This window comes from Triticum aestivum, chromosome 7D (genome assembly GCF_018294505.1).
Source record: "Triticum aestivum cultivar Chinese Spring chromosome 7D, IWGSC CS RefSeq v2.1, whole genome shotgun sequence".
Lineage (NCBI taxonomy): Eukaryota > Viridiplantae > Streptophyta > Magnoliopsida > Poales > Poaceae > Triticum > Triticum aestivum.
The window spans coordinates 582809725-582830410 of NC_057814.1; the positions used below are offsets into that span (position 1 = coordinate 582809725).

The 20686-nt window shown below is 44.5% G+C and overlaps 1 pseudogene; it reads right to left on the reverse strand.

Annotated features, from left to right (window-relative positions):
* Nucleotides 1–6154: 6154 nt before the first annotated feature.
* LOC123168349 (DNA topoisomerase 2-like) lies at nt 6155–9075 on the reverse strand (annotated as a pseudogene).
* Between the last annotated feature and the right edge of the window lie 11611 nt (nt 9076–20686).

A 20686-nucleotide genomic window follows, 5' to 3' on the forward strand; every position in this document is an offset into this window, starting at 1 on the left:
ACGTTTTGTTCTTAGTAAATACTGTAGTACCTATGCCATATCTTCACAGCGCTCATTCCTGCTCCCTCCCTTCATATGTAAACTAATTATGCAAGAAACTTGAACATGACCATCACGCACTAATATGTGAGTACGTGTAAGCTGGACCATATCAGGCACAAGAAATAGCGTATATGTTAAAATGAACCATTCCAGAAACAAATACTTGAGTGCATGTCAAACTGAACTATCAGCGCCGCATTTTTTAGTACATGTCAAACTGTAACATTCCAGGCATAACACAAGAAAAGACACTCATATCACAGGATCAAGTATTGCTAGCGAAAACTGCATCAACTTTGGTACATGACGGGCAAGTAAGTTTGAAGGACTATAATAATCATCGCTCAACAAGCATTGCCATTAAGAACTGCATGAATGTTGCTGTCTTGACGGCACACAACAGTTGCCTCCAGATGCAGTGCTTCTTGTTCATCGAGCTTCTTGTCCTGGGAGAGTTCAGACGTAGCAAATATGATTCAGTTAGCGCAACTCCATGTATGTGCCATACATTCATACTTAAAAAATTAATCATGAGCTGTTCAAATAAATATGCATCAACAAACACCATCTGACTGTGTGCTGCACATACCACAAGGAAGGATAAATAGAGAAGATATGACATTCATCGCAAAAGGCAACCTAAAGTATGTTTCAATGTTGGAAATGGCAGACAAGCCAACTATTTTGTGGACAATCCTAACTTAGCAATAATGAACAAATTATATAAATATTATTTATCTTGTACAGGAAAATAACTCTAGTGCATTCTAGAGATTCGTAACAACCGGCGGAATTAGGCAATACAATTATTTACATAATTGTCCTAATAGAAATCCATCCTTTATAAAACTTGCCATTTTCAAAATAGCTTATCGTATGTACAAATAAGAAAAGAGCATATCTTATGATAAAATGATGTGTTGAACCCTCAAAGCCGCTGGACATTTTAATCACTCAAAAACTGCTCATGAGTTTGACAAGAACAATATTAGCAGAGCCACTCCCTAATACAAACCAGTGAACCATGTACCAAGTATAATAATAGACACGTAACATGTCTATTCTTGGCATTGTGAAGCATAAACAAGTCTGTACGCTGCAAATAGTCATTTCTACACTTACCATAACATCATCACTATAGTACTTTTTTACTGAAAAGAGCTCAATTGTGTTTGTTTGGGTACTCCACTAGGTCGTGTTCTATGAAAAATATCTTGCAACATTATTTGCAAACACACTAGGCTTGGAAAAGAAAATTGATCGGGTAACCACACAGAATGAATGCTTGAACAGCCATGTATATACCTAAGATCAGCAAATTACAGCTTTCAACGACTATGTAAAAGCATAAGTAGCAACATCAAACAAGAAAGGGATTTTTATGACTATCATGCTGATGCAAATTAGTGATGTGGCATGCACTATATTATAAATTGTTATAACAAGGAAACTACAACACCGTGGGAAATATAAGTGAACAAGATGAGAGAGAGGCCCGTGTCATGGAAGAAGAATTAATCCTAAATCACGAACATGCATACTTGCTTTAGTGATAGCAGAGACTTCAATCAAATTGCAAGGTCTCTCGCCGGTGGCCCGCCTCCATGGCCGGCCGCCACGAGGTCGTCTAGATGCATTCGCGGCCGAGTGATGGATCCTAGACCAAGCAATGTGCCGATGGACGAGATTCCTGCAGCTTGTGGTCTACCAGTGTCTCTGCTCTACGACTACGAAATGAAATAGTTGTCTTTATAAAAGTCTCTTTTGCTATGTTGGTTGTAACTTGCTATCTTCTGGATGCCGGTGGGTGAGTGCAAGCTCAAGAACTGAGCTATCAGTGTAATTTGATCTATACCAACAAATATATACAATAACTTTGCAAAAACCTTGATGTCAAATACTAACTGGTGAACTTCACAACAGATGTGATCTTGAGCAGAATAGAGTTTTGTTGTGGATAAAACCACTTCACTCTTTCAGGTTTTCACCCACCTTGAACATAATAAGTAACTCCGAAATGGGTGACTGGTTATTTAAAAAACGAACAAAAAACTATGCATATAAGAACGAACGTGTCAACTAAATTCCCCAGAGCTCAGATACACATCTGAACGAGCTCCGCTTGGTGCTAAAAATCCACACACCAGCAAAAGCCAAGGCCGCCAGATGCTATACAATGTAATTCCTTTTTGTAACCAATACAATGCCAAATTGGACTGTGCTACATCAGTCACCAGATTACTGAACCTGATTGGCCAAAGTGACCAAAACGCATCATTCACATGTGAGCAGGTATGGCATGAACAAGTACAAGAAAATAATGTAGAGATACAGCATAAATCAACTAGCTAATAAAATTGAGATGGAACCATGGAGGACAAATGTACTAGCTAATACTCCATCTCAATTTGTTTGTTTACCAGGAGAATTAACCACCGTGGTGACGCCTTGTAAGTTCGCACCACGTCACACAGGCCGGTTGAGAAGGAGCCGAGGAGCCCACCTCTGGCTTGCAGCCGACGAGGTGGAAGAGGATGCGAGATGATCCTAGGTCCTGAGATTGACAGGAAACGACTAACCAGCCGCTGCCGGAGCCTGAGATCGGGAGGCAACGATGAGCATACTGCGACGTGGATCTTAATACTTCACGAGATCAGATCTGCTCGGCCTCAAACAGGGCCGCCGGCGAAACAACTGGCAAGAGCCATCGGAAAGGTGGAACATCACCTCCGCCCCGCGTACTACAGGAACGCGGATTTATAAAGCACAGGTTTCTGGATACCTCTTATCCATACCCTTCAATACCGCTTTGAGATCCGTGCGACACAACTAACTTACAGCACAAATTTTTCTTTTTTTTGTTCATTCAAAACAAAACGACATATGAACCTCAAACTTTGCAGGATAACAAAACATTCTTATTACAATGTGAGAAAAAACTTTCAGATTTTTTTGCCCGACATAAATATACAAAATAAGATTTTTTGAGTAAAAAACATTATTTTTTTGTACATATGATACTCGAAAAAATCTGAAAGTTTTTTCCCACATTCTAGTTAGAATGTTTTGTTGTCCTACAAAGTTTCAAGTTCATATGTTGTTCTATTTAGGAGAAACAAAAAAGACAAAAATTGCTCGCACGAATCGCGATGCGAAAATGAATGGCTAGATAAGGGGGTGTAGGAAAACCTATGCTTTCTCAAATGTTAACCCTGCGTACAGACTGGATTTCAACGACGAGGACATACAGAACACATTACTTGCAACGAGGGAGTTTTTTGCAAATTGTGCGCGCAGATTGCTTCCTCACAATCTGGGCCATGAATCTCCAATTCGACGGCCCAGATTCGTTTTTTCTATTTTTGCATCACAAGTTGTTCTTCTATTCTAGTCGATCCCCTCCCACCCACTGGCCGGCTTCTTCTACAACAACACGAGCAAGAACCGCTTCCCGGAATCAGCTCTCCACTTCGCCAATGCCTCGGGGGAGGGCCGCCCCTTAATCCACCCCTCTTTTGCCTTCCTGCCTAGCCGCAGGCGCCTCCGCCTCTGGGACTGTTGCAACGGCCTCCTCCTCTGCCGATTGTACGACACAGGCGGCAAATTCCAGTACGTCGTGTGCAATCCCGCCACGGAGCAGTGGGTGGTTTTACCCGACCCTGACCCCGGTCAGGAAGGCAAGGTGGGCACGGCGCGTTTGGGGTTTGATCCGGCCGTCTCTTCACACTTCCATGTGTTCGTATTGCTGGTCGATGCTGACCGCCACATCACCGGAGCCGATGTGTACTCGTCCGAGTCTGGCGGATGGATTCACAAGGACAAGGGATGGGACAACAACGTCAGCCTTGCTGATCCTCTCTCACTGACCGTCTTTCTTAACGGCTATCTGCATTTCCGCACTATTTGCGATCAGTGGCGTGTCGCTGCGGTTGACACCAAGGGAGAATCATGGTCGAGCTTCGATACCCCTTGTGGTATTTTCAGTGATTATTCGAATCTTGGTCTCATCCAACAGTCACAGGGCCGCTTGTATTATGTCAGCTTGAACAATGAGTATTGGGATGGTGCTTATATTCAACTCGAAGTTTACGCTCTCAAGGGCTACACCAACAAAAAATGGACATTAAAGCACAGAGCACAAGGCTTAGATGAGTTTGGAGGGGTCACTCAGGATTACTTTGAATGGACTGCGATTGATCCAGAATGTAACTCAATATTCCTCATAGATGGGTCGGATAAAACTTTAAAGCGATATGATATGGATTGTCAAGATGTGACGGAGCTCGCCACACTTGGAGAGGGCCATACGCCATATTTGCCATATGTGCCGTTTTACTCTGAGTTAGAATCTTTGTGCAAGTGACATCAATATGCATGAGACTGCTGGTGGTCATGCATGGGAGGTTGATCTTTAATAGGAGTCGATCGTTTAAGCTATGGAGCAGCAGCAGAGTTAAGCATGTATGCGTGGATTTGGTTCTCGAAATTTCTAATTAGAGCGCTGTACCTTCTACATGCTTTTAAGTTTGGAGCAATGTTGGTATTGAGGCAACTACGTTGGTCTATCTTAGATTATTTACCCGAATTTCACTTTGTTGGTGCTTGTTTATGCGTATAAATGGTTCTCGCTACCTCTACATGTTTGGTTGACATTTACTATTTGAGTGAACGTGCAATGATCAGTTAGTAAAAAAAGCCATGATGAATTTTATGTAGTTTAAACTTATATCCCAGTCTGCAGTTTGGAGAAATATAAGAGAAAGGTGTAACAGCTCCGATCCCGGGTGCCCCTACACCCTCAAAATATAAGCATCTGACCTACAGAGACCTAGCAAACGATCCTTTGTCTGCTAATGATGTAATGTGTGAAATTTTGCTATGATATAATGTTTATAATCATTTTTTGTTTACAGCTAGATTTGATTTCTGATGGTAAAATACTTCGCACATTGTCACTTCCTTTTATGCTAGTTACCCGTGGCATGTTCTAAATAGGCAATGGTGTTGTTAAAAAAAAGATCATCTAGCCGTGCTTGTCGACCATAATGTTCAAACTTCATAATACACTAGTTGTGCATAGCTAGACATCATCTAGCACCCCACTTCACCAATGTCTTAGACTGCTGCAACGGCCTCATCCTATGTGGCCGATACGCTGCCGGGGATGACGATTGCCATTACATCGTGTGCAATCCTGCGAGCAAGCAGTGGGTCATGCTGCTAGACCGCGGCAAGGCCGGCGTGGTGGCTGATGTACGTTGGGTTTCAATCCGACCATGTCTCCCCACTTCCATGTGTTTGGGTTGCTGTTTGTGTTGTTGCCTGATGACGGCAATGACCGTTTTCTCATCGCAGTGGTGGTTTATTCGTCGGAAACGGGAAGATGGAGATGGTTTCGCAAAGGAAACAGATTGAAGGAGAATATTTGGCTTGATGGTCTTTAGTACCAGTCTACTGTTTTCCTCAACGGCTGCTTGCATTTTGACGCCTACGGCGGTAACTCATCCCCTTGTCTAGCAGCGGTGGACACCGATCGAGGGAGAAACATGGACAACCTTCCCTATCCCTGGTCATCTGTATAATGGTTTTCTTCAGCGGTCACAGGCTGCTTGCATTATTCCAGTTTTCAGAGAGATGAAAGTGGTGTTGCGGTCCGACTACTAGTTTATGTTCTCAAGGAATATGAGATTGGTGGTGTGGTGCCTTCATAAGAAGTGAATCAGTATTCGGTTGTTTGTACTATGGAGCAGGGGATTTGAGTTTGGTTCTCATATTCTTGAATGATGTGTGTATCATTTTAGTTTGGAGCTATGGAAGTTCATGCAGCTTGTCTGATTTCCCTATGATTAGTTCATGTAGTGTTGAAGGGAAAAAAAATGCTATGACCATCTGTAAAAGACATGATAAGTGATCAAGTAAATGACCGCTTTGCCTGCTAATGATATAATGTGTGAGATTCTTTGGTGCTAGACATTTGTTTTCTGATGAACACTTCGGGTGATTATATTGTCACTCCCTTTCATGTTAATTAATTTTGGCTTGTTTAAATAGAAAATGGTGCTGGCATCAGCGCATCAGTGCTTGGACAAAAATATCCATTCTTCCATGAACTTTATTTTCTGAACACAACATTTGCTTCACCAGACTTGGAAGATGTACTCTTTGTTTGTAGGTTTTTTCCAGCTAGATAGTTAATGGAGTTCACAATTATCCGTAACGTAGCAGCTGGTTAACAATTTGTCACCCCAGATAGCCTGTGTCGTTGCTCGCCACCAGCCACGCCAGCGCCCGAAATCGATGTGGAATGCTGTTCTTGGTGCGACTGGCCGAGCAGAGCTGCCGGAAGGAGGAGCGACGGCATCATCCGTTACTGTTCAAGTGCTTGCAACTCTACAAAACAAAGCTGCTCTTATTGTTGAAGTGGGAGGCCCTCATCTTTCGCACCTTCTTCCCAGGAGGAGCACTAGAATTGTTTCCTATTTTGCTTGGCTCCTTCCTCCTCTTCTTTCCTTTCTCTTGTCCTTCTGTAGTCTCAGCTTCCATGGCTGCACAAGTGGCCACGCCATAAAGTTCAAGCTTCTGTAAGAGATGGAATGTTTCATGAGCACAAACAGAAGATTGCACATGAGCATTACCACTATGTTTTGGAGAGGAGTCAAGATTATAAGCAACCAGAAAACGCTCTTTTTGTTCGAGCACTTCATCCTCATTATCTCTCACCGCCACCGGTGAGCTTGCCTATGAAATTGTTAAATTGATATGTGAAAACAGCAAATAAACATTGACACGCACAATACTGCCCAGTACTCTCTTGGTTAAGAATTGTATCATTTCTTGCTTTAGTTTGTACCTTGTGAGATTTGTTGGCCGCCGTTATCTTGGGTGCTGCTTCAGACGCCCTCTCGCCTTGAGGTTTTTTTTCCCGCCAACATCTCATCTTCTTCTGTTCAGCTTCAAATTTTGCATCAATCACCTGCACCAAAATCAGTAAGTGAGAAGAAGTGAAACACATAGCATCGAAACATTAGAGAGGATCACTGCTTAATTACATCCAGTTCCTTTTCAAGGGCATCAAGGTCTCTCAACCACAGAGTTTTCGGAGTTGCTTTGCCCAGACTTTCTGCTTCGTCCTCTAATTTCTTTTGTTGTGCGATGAGCTCCTGTACCTTCTCGGGAGTAAATGTACCACCAACTGCCATGGCTATAAGATACTCATAATCACTCGCATGTATTCCTTCATCTACTTCCGTAGCTCCTCCAACAGCAACTGGGTCGGGCGTAATGTTTCTCTTTGGGAATGGTTCATACCCCTTCTGCTTAAGCTCCAGGAATCGCTCTGCTCTGTTCCTCTTAAACAGTTTGATGTCCCCGGAGATAACAGCAAGAATAAACCTCACCTTGTTCTTAAGCATCAACAACTCTTCCCCAATATTTTGCAACATTACTGCCTGCAGAACATAAATTAGTTAATGTCTCAGTTTGCACATGAACGTCATCACCACAGAGGGAAAAATCAACGAGTACCTCTCTTCTGCCATAAAACTGGAGCCTCAGTTTGAAGAAGTCTTTAAGTACTGAAAATGCAACATAATTTCAAATTCAATTCCACAAGAAGTTAAGGTGTCAATACAGGTGCATATTAGATAGAGATACTCACTGTCCTCTGGGGTGTCATATTTTCGAATTTTACCATCCGAGTCAAACAAGCGCATGTTTGTTGTTCCTATTGTGGTTGACAGCTTGAATTTCTTCTCAAGCCCTTCTTGCTTAGCCACACTCATGTTTTGCTTACTCAAATAACCTCAAACTCCACGTCCACATCATCGTAGTTGGACGTCATATCCTGTAAATTGGTTGTAACCGAAGAAAGTCAAAACATTTGAAACTAAAGAGAAGGAACTATTTGTATACGTAATTACCTCCAGAAATGGTGGTTCCTTGTCCTTGCCCGTATACAAGGATTCAAGAAACTCTTTGTAATCGTAAGTCCAGCGTAGGACGGGAAGCTCAGTAATTCTAAGCTTGGTGTCATCGACTTCCTCTATAATGCCAGTGAAGGCATAACCTCACACCAGCTGCCTTTGAACTTTTTTCGTTCACAGAGCCCTGTGAGGTTATTAATGGGAAATTCGCATCAAAAACAAATCATTGAATAATTAAGGAGCAAAACTGTGCTAGTAAAAGCATTTGACAGACCATGAACCCCTTGTACCAAGGGACCATTGGTACGACGGCCTCTCCATGTAGCAACCTTTTCAGGTTAGCAATGATGTCTCTTGGATTATAGTTTGGGACATGGCTGCTCCATCCAGGGCCAAAGCCTTTACTTCCATTGACCAAAACCATGGGAATGACCGGCAGATACCTGGACAAATTAATGTTAGCATATTTTAGTTTACACAAATCGATCATCTTGAAGGACGAATGTTCAAAGAGATAATAATAACATTACCAAGTGGGTTCAATCAACTGTCCTTCTTCATTCAGATAGTTGAGAAGAGCATCATCGTCCTTTGGAAAAATTAAACGGGTGACAGGTGCTAATCTGGTGTAGATGTGCTGTGCTTTACCCTTATCTTTGCCTCCCTGAAATGAATGTAAGCAGGCAAAGAAGCATGAAAAGCCGTTGATATCATAGGGTACTTTGGTTCGTTACAAAGCTATTTAACCTACCGAATCTCTAGTACCAAACTGGCCGCGGGGCACCAAAAGATTGATGTTGTTGCTGCCAAACAAAATCTTGAGCCATCCCTATGATTGTGCTAACTGGACTCTGCCCACCATGGTCGTGGTCGTATGCCGAGTGTTCTGAGACATAGCGAGCAAACTGTGACACCTGTATGTACACAATGAAGGTCACGAATTTAGGAACATGATGATTCCAGATGCACAAATAAATTCAAGAACACTTTGGCACACACACACCGTAGCTTCTTGGACCAAATTCCTCTTGAACGCGCAGAACAAAACCTTCCTCTGCCCAAGTTTAAGGCCGTCGACCATCTAAGGTATTGCAAGGGCTGCCTCTGCCATCGGCGTCGGCGAGGATCGCTCCGGCTCCGGCGAGTGGGACGAGGCTGGCTGCTTAGGCCCGGTAGAACGCCGTCCGAAGATGAAGAAATGCCGGAGGTGGTGAGCGACGGATGGCGGTGCTCGTTACTTATTTCAGAATCCAAAACCGAGAGCTCGTCTCCAATACCAACCGTGCACGGTTACCACGGACACGATTTCCTTGCGATGGTAACCAATCCGTCCCGATTTCGGACCCACCGCACACCTGTGTCGCGTGGAGGCGGAGCCGGCCGAGTATGCCGGCACCAGCAGCTACCTTTGCGGATGCAAGAATCCGCCGCACCAGGATCTGCAAGCTGCTCCATTGCGCACAGCAGCCGGCCGTGGGCGCGGCCAGGGGATGTAGGGGAGGGCGGGCTGCGGGAGGAGGGAAGGGGACCGGCCCACTCCGGCGGAGGAATGGGGTCGCGGCCGGAGTACGCGGGGGAGAGTGGCGGCGGGAGGAAGGAACAGGGGGAGTAGCCGGCAGCGGCCGGAGGACGGGGGCACGACTGAGGGAAATTTGATATTTTGCCCCTACAACTGGATGATTTGTCAATTGAGAGCTTTTCCTTTTTCTTTTTAAAACGAGGCAATATATTTGTCATTTCTATTTTCATTAATTAAGAAGAGAAATAAGAGTTGTCCTATTAATTTACAAAAAAAGTAGGCTAAATCCGTTACAACTCAACCCATATTACCATGAGCATGGACACCGCCGATTGACCAGGTCACCAACGTGAACAACATAAAGCTACAGAGAAGAAAAGGACATCCGTCGAGGGGTTCTAGCGTGATCGTCATCACTGGTTGCCCCATCGAACAAGCGACTCGGACTTCATCTTAGAGCTCCACCAATAAAATCGTTCCCGACAAACAACTGCACGAAGCCCACGACATCCCATGCCAACAGACAATCACATGCGCCAATGAACACGAGGTCGGTCATCTGCATCTTCAATGATGACGAGCAGAATTAGTGTAGTTTGTTTGTTTGTACCTTGTTTGTTTCATGTCATATGTAGTATCGATGGAATGAATGTTTCATGAACTAGTGTGGAATTGAGTGTTTTGTAAATACAAGTTGTAGTTGAAATGATGATAAACGAGGGAAGGGATGGGTTTGTCTACAGACACATCGGGACCACCACAAATGTTTAGGATGTTGGATTTGCCCAATCCGATTGCAGATGCTCTAAGAGCAGTTCAGTTTTCAAAGGGGAAAACCGAGCACGCTTCGAAATTTCTAAGGGTACCCAAAAAGGACATGTGTGACACAATTATGGGCTAAAATGTAAATTTACTATAGTTAGCGCTGACCGGACAAATCACCTTATACGAAGAAGGCGTATTCTACCCGCTAGTAACCCCAACCTCAAATAAATCTTCTTCTCCGTGTCCGTCGCCGGCCGGCTTCCAATGGCGACGGCTTCCTCTTTCCTCTGCGCCTTGCCCGGACCCTAAACTAATGGGCCGGGAGACGATAATACTAGGCTTCCTGCCTGCGGCCCTGCCCCTCGTCTCCGCCGTCTCCTCCTCACCGGCTCTCCGGATCCACCTAGGCCGACCGGCACTCTACGCTAGGTAAGGTGTACTCTTACTGGTTGCGCTGGTGTTAGTTGCTGCTTATCTAGACAATGGCTGCACACCATATTGGCTAGAGTAATCATAATGCGACTAGCCGACTAGCTACTTCGATGGGAATCGATGGTGGATATGGTTAAGTATTTAGTTTAGTAACCTGGGTCAATGGTACAAGGATTACCTCCTCCTGCTGGTGCTTTTGGAAGGAATGATACGAATGCATTTCTAATGCGTGATTCCTGATCTGTTTGTTACAAAATTGCTTATTTGCTGTCAAATATGTGCATTAATTTGTTACTGGGTATGTTCTGCTGCTGCTACTGCCAGCCCCCTGTTTTTATCTCTACTACACATGGACAATTTTGGAATTTCTGGTGCTGGTCAATAGGATTTTACATTGCATTTTTCTGATATGTTGCAAATTAATGGCTTCCGAAACAAACAAACGCAAACTGAAGCTACATGCTCTCCTGTATGCTTACCAGCCCAAGTCATATTACCGCAGGCCAGGGACGAAGCCAGGAATCTTACTAAAGGTGGGCCAATGGAAGAGATAAAATGTTGAGGGGGCCAAACCCCCCCCCCCCCCCCCCCCCCCCCGCCGGCTCGGTCACTGCCACACGCTCATATCATTCCAGCTTGAATGTCTCGATCCGAGGGTCCTCTTTTGCTCCATGCTGCACTATATGCTTACCAACCAACAGGAGGTACACATCTTTGATGGTTGATGCCATGCATCTCTTATCAAAGCCTGCTCTCGAGGCCGTGTCCTTGAGCTGGATATACCAATCCTCAACTGTCAACACAGAAACCAAGCAGTCCTGGATTCTATCTTTATGAATGTATCTAGGAGGGAGCCTTGGTGATGGCTTTTAGGTTATTCTACATGTGTTGACAAGGATATGCTGTGACAGTAACCGGTCCAAACACACTTGCCTTGGTGATATGATAAATCTGCAATGTCATTTAGGCAGGCAGGTAACCATACCGGCTCAAGCCCTACCAAATTGCGTCTAGGTTGTCGGACTTTGCTTTCTTGTTAGCGTTGATATGCCAAGGAGGCGTGTGCTTCAGTTGGCATGGCTCCTAGGCTTCTTGTTAATGATTACTACTAGTTTATGAAGGAAGGAATCTTGTTCACCAGAAAATAGATATGTCTATGTTTATTTTAGTGTTTTTTATCTGATTCGATGCACTTTGTTTTAGTAATATAAACAAACTAATTTGGATTGTTTGCTTAGAAAAAGAAGAAGAAGAAGAAAAATAAGAACTTCTCTCAAAATGTCTAGAACTGCAGGTCTACTAGTTTACCTGAAGGGTCCTTAAGGTGGTCCAAGGGGATGACAACACCCAGTTTTTTCATATGATTGCTAATGGCAAGCATAGGAGAAAGAAGATTATCCAGCTTGAGCAAGATGAGGGAACAGTTGTGGGTCACGAGAATCTAAAGCTATATATATCCAACTACTACAAGCAACTGTTTGGACCACTGGTGGATAACGCGGTGACTCTAGATGAGCATGAGTTGAGGATATTCCTTAGTTGCAGTCAGAGGAAAATGAGATTCTTTCTGCACCTTTTACTGAGAAGGAGGTGTTTGAGGCGATCGCTCAAATGAAACCGAATAAGGCATCGGACCGGATTGGTTTCCGGCAGAATTCTATAAGAAATGTTGGCATATCGTGAAAGATGATCTTATGAAGGAAGTGAGCCTAGCTCACTTGGCTAGTGGAGTGGATGTACAACCCAGCCACCCAGGTTCAAGTCCTCACAGGCGTGAATTTGGGTTCTTATTATTTAAAAGAAAACTCGCTGTGGGGGGCTTCCCCTACTGCTTTCCTTTCAAAAAAAAAGATGATCTTATGCCTATGTTTCATGATCTCTTTAATGGGCATCTGCAACTGTTCCACTTAAATTTTGGCACGGTTACACTTCTAATTCAGGCCCATAATCCCATATGTCTCTTGAATGTGAGTTTCAAGATCTTTACGAAAGTGGCCACCAATAGACTGACACGGATTGCCCATTCGGTTGTGCAACCAAGTCAGACTGCCTTTATGCCTGGAAGACACATCCTAGAAGGGGTAGTTGTCTTATACAAAACTTTACATCAAATCCACTCGAAGAAACTTGATGGAGTAATATTCAAAGTGGATTTTGAGAAGGCATATGACAAGGTCAAATGGCCTTTTTTGCAGCAAGCCATGCACATGAAGGGCTTTAATGGGACATGGAGGAATCAGGTGGATTCTTTTGTCCAGAAAGGTAGTGTTGGGATAAAGGTGAATGATGACATTGGTCATTATTTTCAAACGCATAAAGGCCTGAGACAAGGAGACCCGATGTCTCCGATTATGTTTAACATCATGGCAGACATGTTGACAGTTCTCATAGGTCGGGCCAGGGAGAGAGGCCTGGTAGGTGGTCTGGTTCCCCATTTAGTGGATGGGGGCATCTCTATCTTACAATATGCGGATGACACCATTATCTTCATGGAGCACGACCTCGCAAAGGCCAGAAATACGAAGCTAGTGTTATGCCTATTTGAACAACTGTGTAGTTTAAATATCAATTTTCACAAGAGTGAATTGTTCTGCTTTGGTAGCGCCAAAGATGACCAGGACAGCTACAAGAACCTGTTCGGTTGTTAACTGGGATCATTGCCGTTCAGTTATCTAGGCATTCCAATTCACCATAGCAAATTAACTAATAAAGAATGGAAATGTATCGAGGATCGATTTGAGAAGAAACTAAGCTGCTGGAAGGGTAAGCTTATGTCTTATGGAGGACGGCTAGTATTGATAAATTCGGTACTCACGAGTATGCCAATGTTCCTTCTATCTTTTTTTGAGGTGCCCAAAGGGGTACACAAGAGATTAGACTTCTATCGATCTCTTTTTTTGGCAGTCAGACGTGGTTAAGACAAAGTATCGCCTGGCAAGATGGGATATTATTTGTCGACCAAAAGACCAGGGGGTCTTGGGATCGAGAACCTTGAGGTTAAAAATAAATGCCTATTGAGCAAATGGCTATATAAGTTATCAGAGGAATCCGAGGGTATGTGGGCACAAATGCTCAGAAATAAATATTTGTACTCTAAAACTCTAGCCCAGGTTACCGTAAGACCTAATGATTCACCATTTTGGAAGGGGCTCATGAGAGTGAAAGAAACCTTCTTCCATAGGATGAAATTCATTGTTGGGGATGGAACAACAACAAGGTTTTGGGAGGATACATGGTTAGGCGTCACACCGCTAGCTCTCCAATATCCTTCCCTGTACCATATTGCTCAACGTAAGGAGGATTACGTAGCAACGGTTTTGCAGACGGTACCTTTGAATATCCAGTTCAGGAGGTCTCTAGTAGGGGAACGATGGAACTCCTGATTACACTTAGTAAGGAGGTTGATGGACATTCAACTCTCAGATCAGGGAGATACTTTGAACTGAAAGTTAACGGGTAATGGAGTGTTCACGGTCAAATCGATGTACTTAGATCTCATTAATTCTGACCCAATCCCACGATCGATCCACATTTGGAGAGTTAAGGTTCCCTTGCGAATTAAGATTTTTATGTGGTTTGTGCACAAGCAGGAGATCCTTATCAAAGATAACTTATTAAGGCGGAGATGGGTAGGTAGTTCGCGTTGTTATTTTTGTGTTCACGCTGAAACAATCAAACACTTATTTCTTGATTGCCCTCTCGCGAAGTTACTTTGGAGGTCTGTTCATATATCCTTTAACATTATCCCTCCTGATATCATTGAAGCGTTTTTTTGGGACGTGGCTAAATGGAGTGACTACTCATATTGCGTTTAGTATTCGGATTGGAATATGCGCACTTCTTTGGGCTATATGGAACTGCAGGAATGATATAATTTTTAACAGACGATCTATGCTTAACTTCTTGCAGGTTATCTTCAGGGCTACGGCATGGATCTGTACATGGTCGTTACTCACTCCTACGGCCTCCAGGGAGCAGCTGGTTACTGGGTGCAACCGGTGAGAGATGGTAGCACGGGCTATATTCAACCGGTTTGGATGGCGGTCGCTTCATAGGATAGGTCCTTAGTGTCCTTTCGTCCAGCCGGTTGTGGCTTTGAGTTGTTTACTTTATTTTTGCTCCTTTTGTGAGTTGTACTTTGCAGGCCAGATTTTTTTTAGGTTGGACTTGATCTAATAAAGTGGCCGCATGCATCTTTCCGATGCAGAGGCCGGGGGATGACCTCCTTTTCAAAAAAAAAGAACTAATATTTCCTGCACGTGTACAGTTTACCGAAAAAGGCTTTCGCCCCGCTTTATATATAAAGCACCGAACCACAAGGACCATGATACAAACTCACGCCACCACCGCACACGACACGCACACCCAAGGCAAGATACAAAAGTGTCGGTCACCGCCACACCACCCCAACGACTACCAAACCACTACATATGCGCGAGGACGAGCCACCGGAGACTTCCTCCTCCGAGGGGAGGTGAGACGGGAACGACAGAACCAGGACTCCAAGACGATGCCTCCAAGAAGGGAACGGCCACAATAGCCGCCACCATCCGATCCCAAAGATCGGGTTTTCACCCGGAGCAACTCGAAGGAGCCTACAAGAAGGATACGGTGTCCACGGACGCCGCCACCGTTGGCCAATACAAGATTGGGCAAGTAATGAACCCCAGCACGCCCATCCCTCCGATGCAACCTAGCTCCATCAACCACCAGCGACCACCAACCCGCGTGGCCGTGGCCGCTCGCCCGCACCCGAGGCGCAAGTCCCGCCCACGAACGTCGTGCCTCCCACCGCCCTGCATCTAGACACCCCCAAGACCGACCAAAGTGATCAGCTTTGGGCCAAAGGGCGCACCCGACCGATGAAACCGCGGCATACGTCCTGCCTCGAACAACGCCAGAGTTGCGTTAGCCCACACATGCCCGGGGAACGAGGGAGGAGGGGGAACGGATGCATCCGCGCCGGCACATCCCTGTGCTAGCAACGGGTGGCCCGGGCTCGGCGGCGCCTCCCGTCCCTCTAGCCTGCCTCCCCACCGGACAACTCGGTGTCGCCCCACCTCGGCGGCGACCGCAGCTCCACGCGAGGCCACCAACGTAGACCCGCCCGCCGGTAAGGAGAGATCCCAAGGGCCGCCACCAATCGCGAAGGAAGCTCATTGAGGAGCCCATCTGCGCGGCCCACCGTCGTCCAACCGCCGAAGCTTCGAATCCGGGCCAGCCCGCCCACTGGCCAACCGCTGCCGCGTCGCACCACCACCTGCTATGTCCATGGCAGGGGCAGAGACCAGCAGCCCGCGCCGCCAGGCCCCAGATCCGGCCTCGACCCTACCGGCCTTGGCGACCAAGGGACGCCCGCCACCGCCGCGCCGGTCACGCCGCCGCCACAAAGCCGCCGCCAGCAGGCTCCAGCTCGCCACCGCGCTGCCGCGCCGGCCGCCTGCGCCGCATCCCAGGCGGCCGCCTCGACCCGCGCCGAAGGCCCCTGCCGAGGAGACAAGGCAGCCCCGCCGCCGCGGGCGCCTACTAGGCTTCGCCCGGCGCGCCCTCTCTGGCGGCGGCGAGGGAGAGGAGGGAGGAGGAGGGGAAGCCCGCCGGCGGCGCTAGGGTTTCTTCCGTGACGCACGCGCGGGGTGCGTCGCGGGAGCGAGAGGGAGGATAATCAATCTGGTTTCCACCGTTCCCACGTGTACAGTTTTGAGAATGGAAAAAATAATGCAATGCTTCATTTCTGAAACTCTCTAGAACTTGCTCTAGTGTTATTATTGCAGAACACCATGGTGATTAATTTATTTAATACAGTTGTAAAGCAACATAGCTCTGAGAGCAATTACTAACTGAAACAAAACACATGCAGCCAGCCAAGCTATTATTGTACAAGACTAGCTCAATCAAGTTCTCTAGCTTACCAATGCTCTCAGGTATCACTCCGGATATGTAATTATTTGCTATGCCAAGCACGTTGAGAACAATCAAATTCCCTATATCTCAGGAATACTGCCATAGACCTTACTGTCCATTAAGTATAACTTCTGGTGAGTTGTTGAGAGGTTCACAATTGATCCAGGTAATTTTCCTTGGAAAGAGCTTGCCTCCGAGAACTAAGTTCTGAAGTTGGCTGCAGTTTGCCAAAGAAGTGATAAATTCCCACCACTTGCTGTTATTCACCCTCATTCCGGCCCCAGAAATAATGTAGGCTTTGTCCACTTTTGGTGACTTGGAAGCGAATTCCATAGGCGTCAATAATGGCTGCTAAATAGAAGTATTTGCTACATAGTTCTTTTAGGAAGTAATTGCCTGAATAGTTGGTAACTGTAATCCTGTCTAATTGGTATCACGTGAAGCAGCTTCGCTGATAGTTTTTCTAGGACTAAACGAACTGTTTAATTACTGCACTATACTTGAACTGTTCTGTTAGTAGGGGCCCTTCTGTACTCTTCACAAAGCTTATGAATACACATGACAAGGGAAAGTTTTATACTCCCTCCGTTCAGAATTAACTGGCTCTGAAATGAGTGTATCTACATACTGAAATGCGTCTGGATACACTCATTTTAGCGACAATTAATTCTGGACGGAGGTTGTATAAAGAACAATGCGCGCAGTTGTGGCTTTGCGGCTTGCCTTGGCTTCCTGAGAGTTGTTGCCAGTGCGGAGACAAGGTTTTGGTTTTTCTTGTTTTACAAAAAGAGTAATGTACTAATGTGCATACGATTTATTTTTTTTGCAAAAAATGTGAACTAGAGACCGGCCTGACACAAACCACAGATTGGTTCTTCTTTACCTTCAGTTCTCCCAGACTGAGAGCAACAGTAATGTCCACATATGATTGGTTTCTTCTTTGAGCTGTAGTAGGCCCCAGACCAATGACTGTGAGAGTGATATTGTCGAATGAACGGATCCGACGTGTTTATCAACTTCCTGTTGATTTCTCTCAATCAAACTTGCAACTATATCCAAACATCACCAATAATTGGTACTCAAAGTGCCATGGGAGTGATTCATGGATGTAGAACTAAAAGGAGAAGAAGAGGCAGCGGCCATGCACGACCACGGCCACTAATGGTGGCAGGGCCCTCTTCTCATCAGAAAATAGATATGTCTATGTTTATTTTAGTGTTTTTGATCTGATTCGATGCACTTTGTTTTACTAATATAAACAAATTAAATTGGATCGTTTGCTTAGGAAAAAGAAGAATAATAAGAAGAAAAATAAGAACTTCTCAAATTGTCTAGAACTCCAGGTCTACTAGTTTACCTGAAGCATGGACTAATATTGCCTGCATGTGTACAGTTTTGAGAATGAAAAAAAAAACAATACAATGCTTCATTTCTGAAACTCTCTAGAACTTGCTCTACTGCTAATATTGCAGAACACCATGGTTCTTAATTTACTTAATACAATTGTAAAGCAACATAGCTCTGAGAGAAATTACAAACTGAAATGATAGACACTTTTTTTTATTATGCAGGATCATGCCCTTACCAGCTTGTTAATCAACACTGTTTTGAATTTCTCTATTCGATGCTTCTCTTTCTTCTCTTTCAGTGTTCGGTCTCGAGGCTGTTGCTTTGAGCAGGATATTCCAAGCCTCAAGACTGAAACCAATAACTCCTGGATTCAAATACTTGTAGTGCAACCCGCGAGCGTGGGGAGGGGGAGAGGGGGATCCTTTCCTGCGCCGTCGGGCAAAGCCTGGCCGCCCGGCGTATACCCATTAGAGGAAGGAAGCGGTCCCATATAATCAAAGTCCCAAACATCAAATGGTTCAATAACAAGTGAATAGTTCATAGGCATTTCTTGACGTCTACTAATATTACCCATTCTTTGACATTCATCACAAGACAAGACAAACTTACGGGCATCCTTGAAAAGAGTAGACTAATAAATACCAGATTGCAATACCTTATGTGCAGTTCTGTCTCCAGCGTGGTGTCCTCCGTAGGCCTCGGAGTGACACTTGCGTAGGATCTGTTCCTGTTCATGCTCAGGTACACAACGTCTAATGACACAATCTACTCCTTCTTTATAAAGGTGTGGGTCATCCCAGAAGTAATGTCTTAAGTCATAGAAAAACTTTTTCTTTTGCGGGTATGTGAAACTAGGTGGTATAAATTTAGCAACAATGTAATTAGCATAATCAGCATACCATGGAGCAGTACGAGAAGCATTTATGACAGCTAATTGTTCATTGGGAAAGCTATCATCACTAGGTGGTGGGTCATCAAGAATATTCTCTAACCTAGATAAGTTGTCTGCAACGGGGTTCTCAGTTCCCTTTCTATCTATAATATGCAAATCAAATTCTTGTAGTAGGAGAACCCATCTAATAAGTCTAGGTTTAGCATCTTTCTTTTCCATAAGATATTTAATAGCAGCATGATCAGTGTGAACAGTTACTTTAGAATCGACAATGTAAGGTCTGAACTTATCACAAGCAAATACAACTGCTAAAAATTCGTTTTCAGTAGTAGCATATTTTCTCTGGGCACTGTCTAGAGTTTTTACTAGCATATTGGATAAAATTCAATTACTTATCAAGGCTTTCTTAAGTATTTCAAATGCTTCTACACAATCATCATCAAAGACAAAGAAACATAAGCCTAGAAATTTTTGAGAAATCTTCAATGAACCTCCTATAAAAACCGGCATGATGAAGGAAACTTCTTATACCTTTAATGTCCTTAGGGCACGGCATCTTCTCAATAACATCAACTTTAGCTTTATCAACTTCAATACCTCTTTCAGAAATTTTGTGCCCCAAGACAATACCTTCATTAACCATAAAGTGACACTTCTCCCAATTCAAGACAAGATAAGTTTCTTCACATCTCTGCAAAACTCGATCAAGGTTGCTTAAGAAATCATAGAAAGAAGTTCCATATACGGAGAAATCATCCATGAAAACCTCAACAATCTTTTCACAAAAGTCAGAGAATATAGTAGTCATACATCTTTGAAAGGTAGCAGGTGTAGGAGATATGCCCTAGAGGCAATAATAAATGATATTATTTATCTCCAAGTTCATAATTATGTTTATGTTCCATGCTATAACTGCTATGGTTCTCGAGTCTGCAATAACACGAGGCTTGGAGGAAGACTAATATGCACGTGTGGAATAATAAATGGTAAGAAGTATTCTTAGTCCGGCCTCTAAGACTAGCTCAAGTGTTGCATGATGGTTCTGAATTCCTGATCGTGGGCATGTCAATGCCAGCAACTTTGAGGGCACAATGTTAAGAGAACATTTTTGTTGAATCGACCCGGATTGATGTTATGCTATGAGATTCATTCATCACAAGTTAATGGTACATAACACAGAGATGGTTAACATTTGCATGATTCCTTAGACCATGAGAGTATCAAGTTTCTTCATGCTTGCTTCATGAACTTTGGGGGGTTGTTAAACGTCATCCGTAAATGGGTGGCTATTACAGCGGCTTACGGGTTCATGGAAAAGTATGTCAAGTAACTTGATAGCTCAAGATTGGGATTTGCTCCTCCGACGATGGAGAGATATTCTCGGGCCCTCTCGGTGTTACGGTATCCATCATCGTCTGGCCAAACACAGTGTGATTTGATCACAGGGATGCCGGAACACGGAAACGAGAAAAGAGAACAAAACCAGTAACGAGGTAACTAGCATAGTGGACAAGTTGTTGATCCACGGGGATGCAAGTAAATCTCACCTCGGGTCTTTGCAACATATCGCGAAGCAACAGGAATAGCACACGGCAACTGGGGGTTCACTCGAATATTCATTCGTGTGGGTATAGGGGTCAATATGGGTGTCCACGGCTCCGATGTTGATCATTGATCGGAAAGTGTTCCGGTCCTGTCTATGCTTCACCGAACCTATAGGGTCACACGCTTAAGGGTCATCTATCTGCTGAATACTAGACAGGCAGTCTGAGAGAAAATCATCGAAAAAGTTTCGGACACCGAAAAGTTTCGGACAGCGGAAAAGTTCCACAAAGAGAGGTCACCGGATGAGTTTCGGTGAAA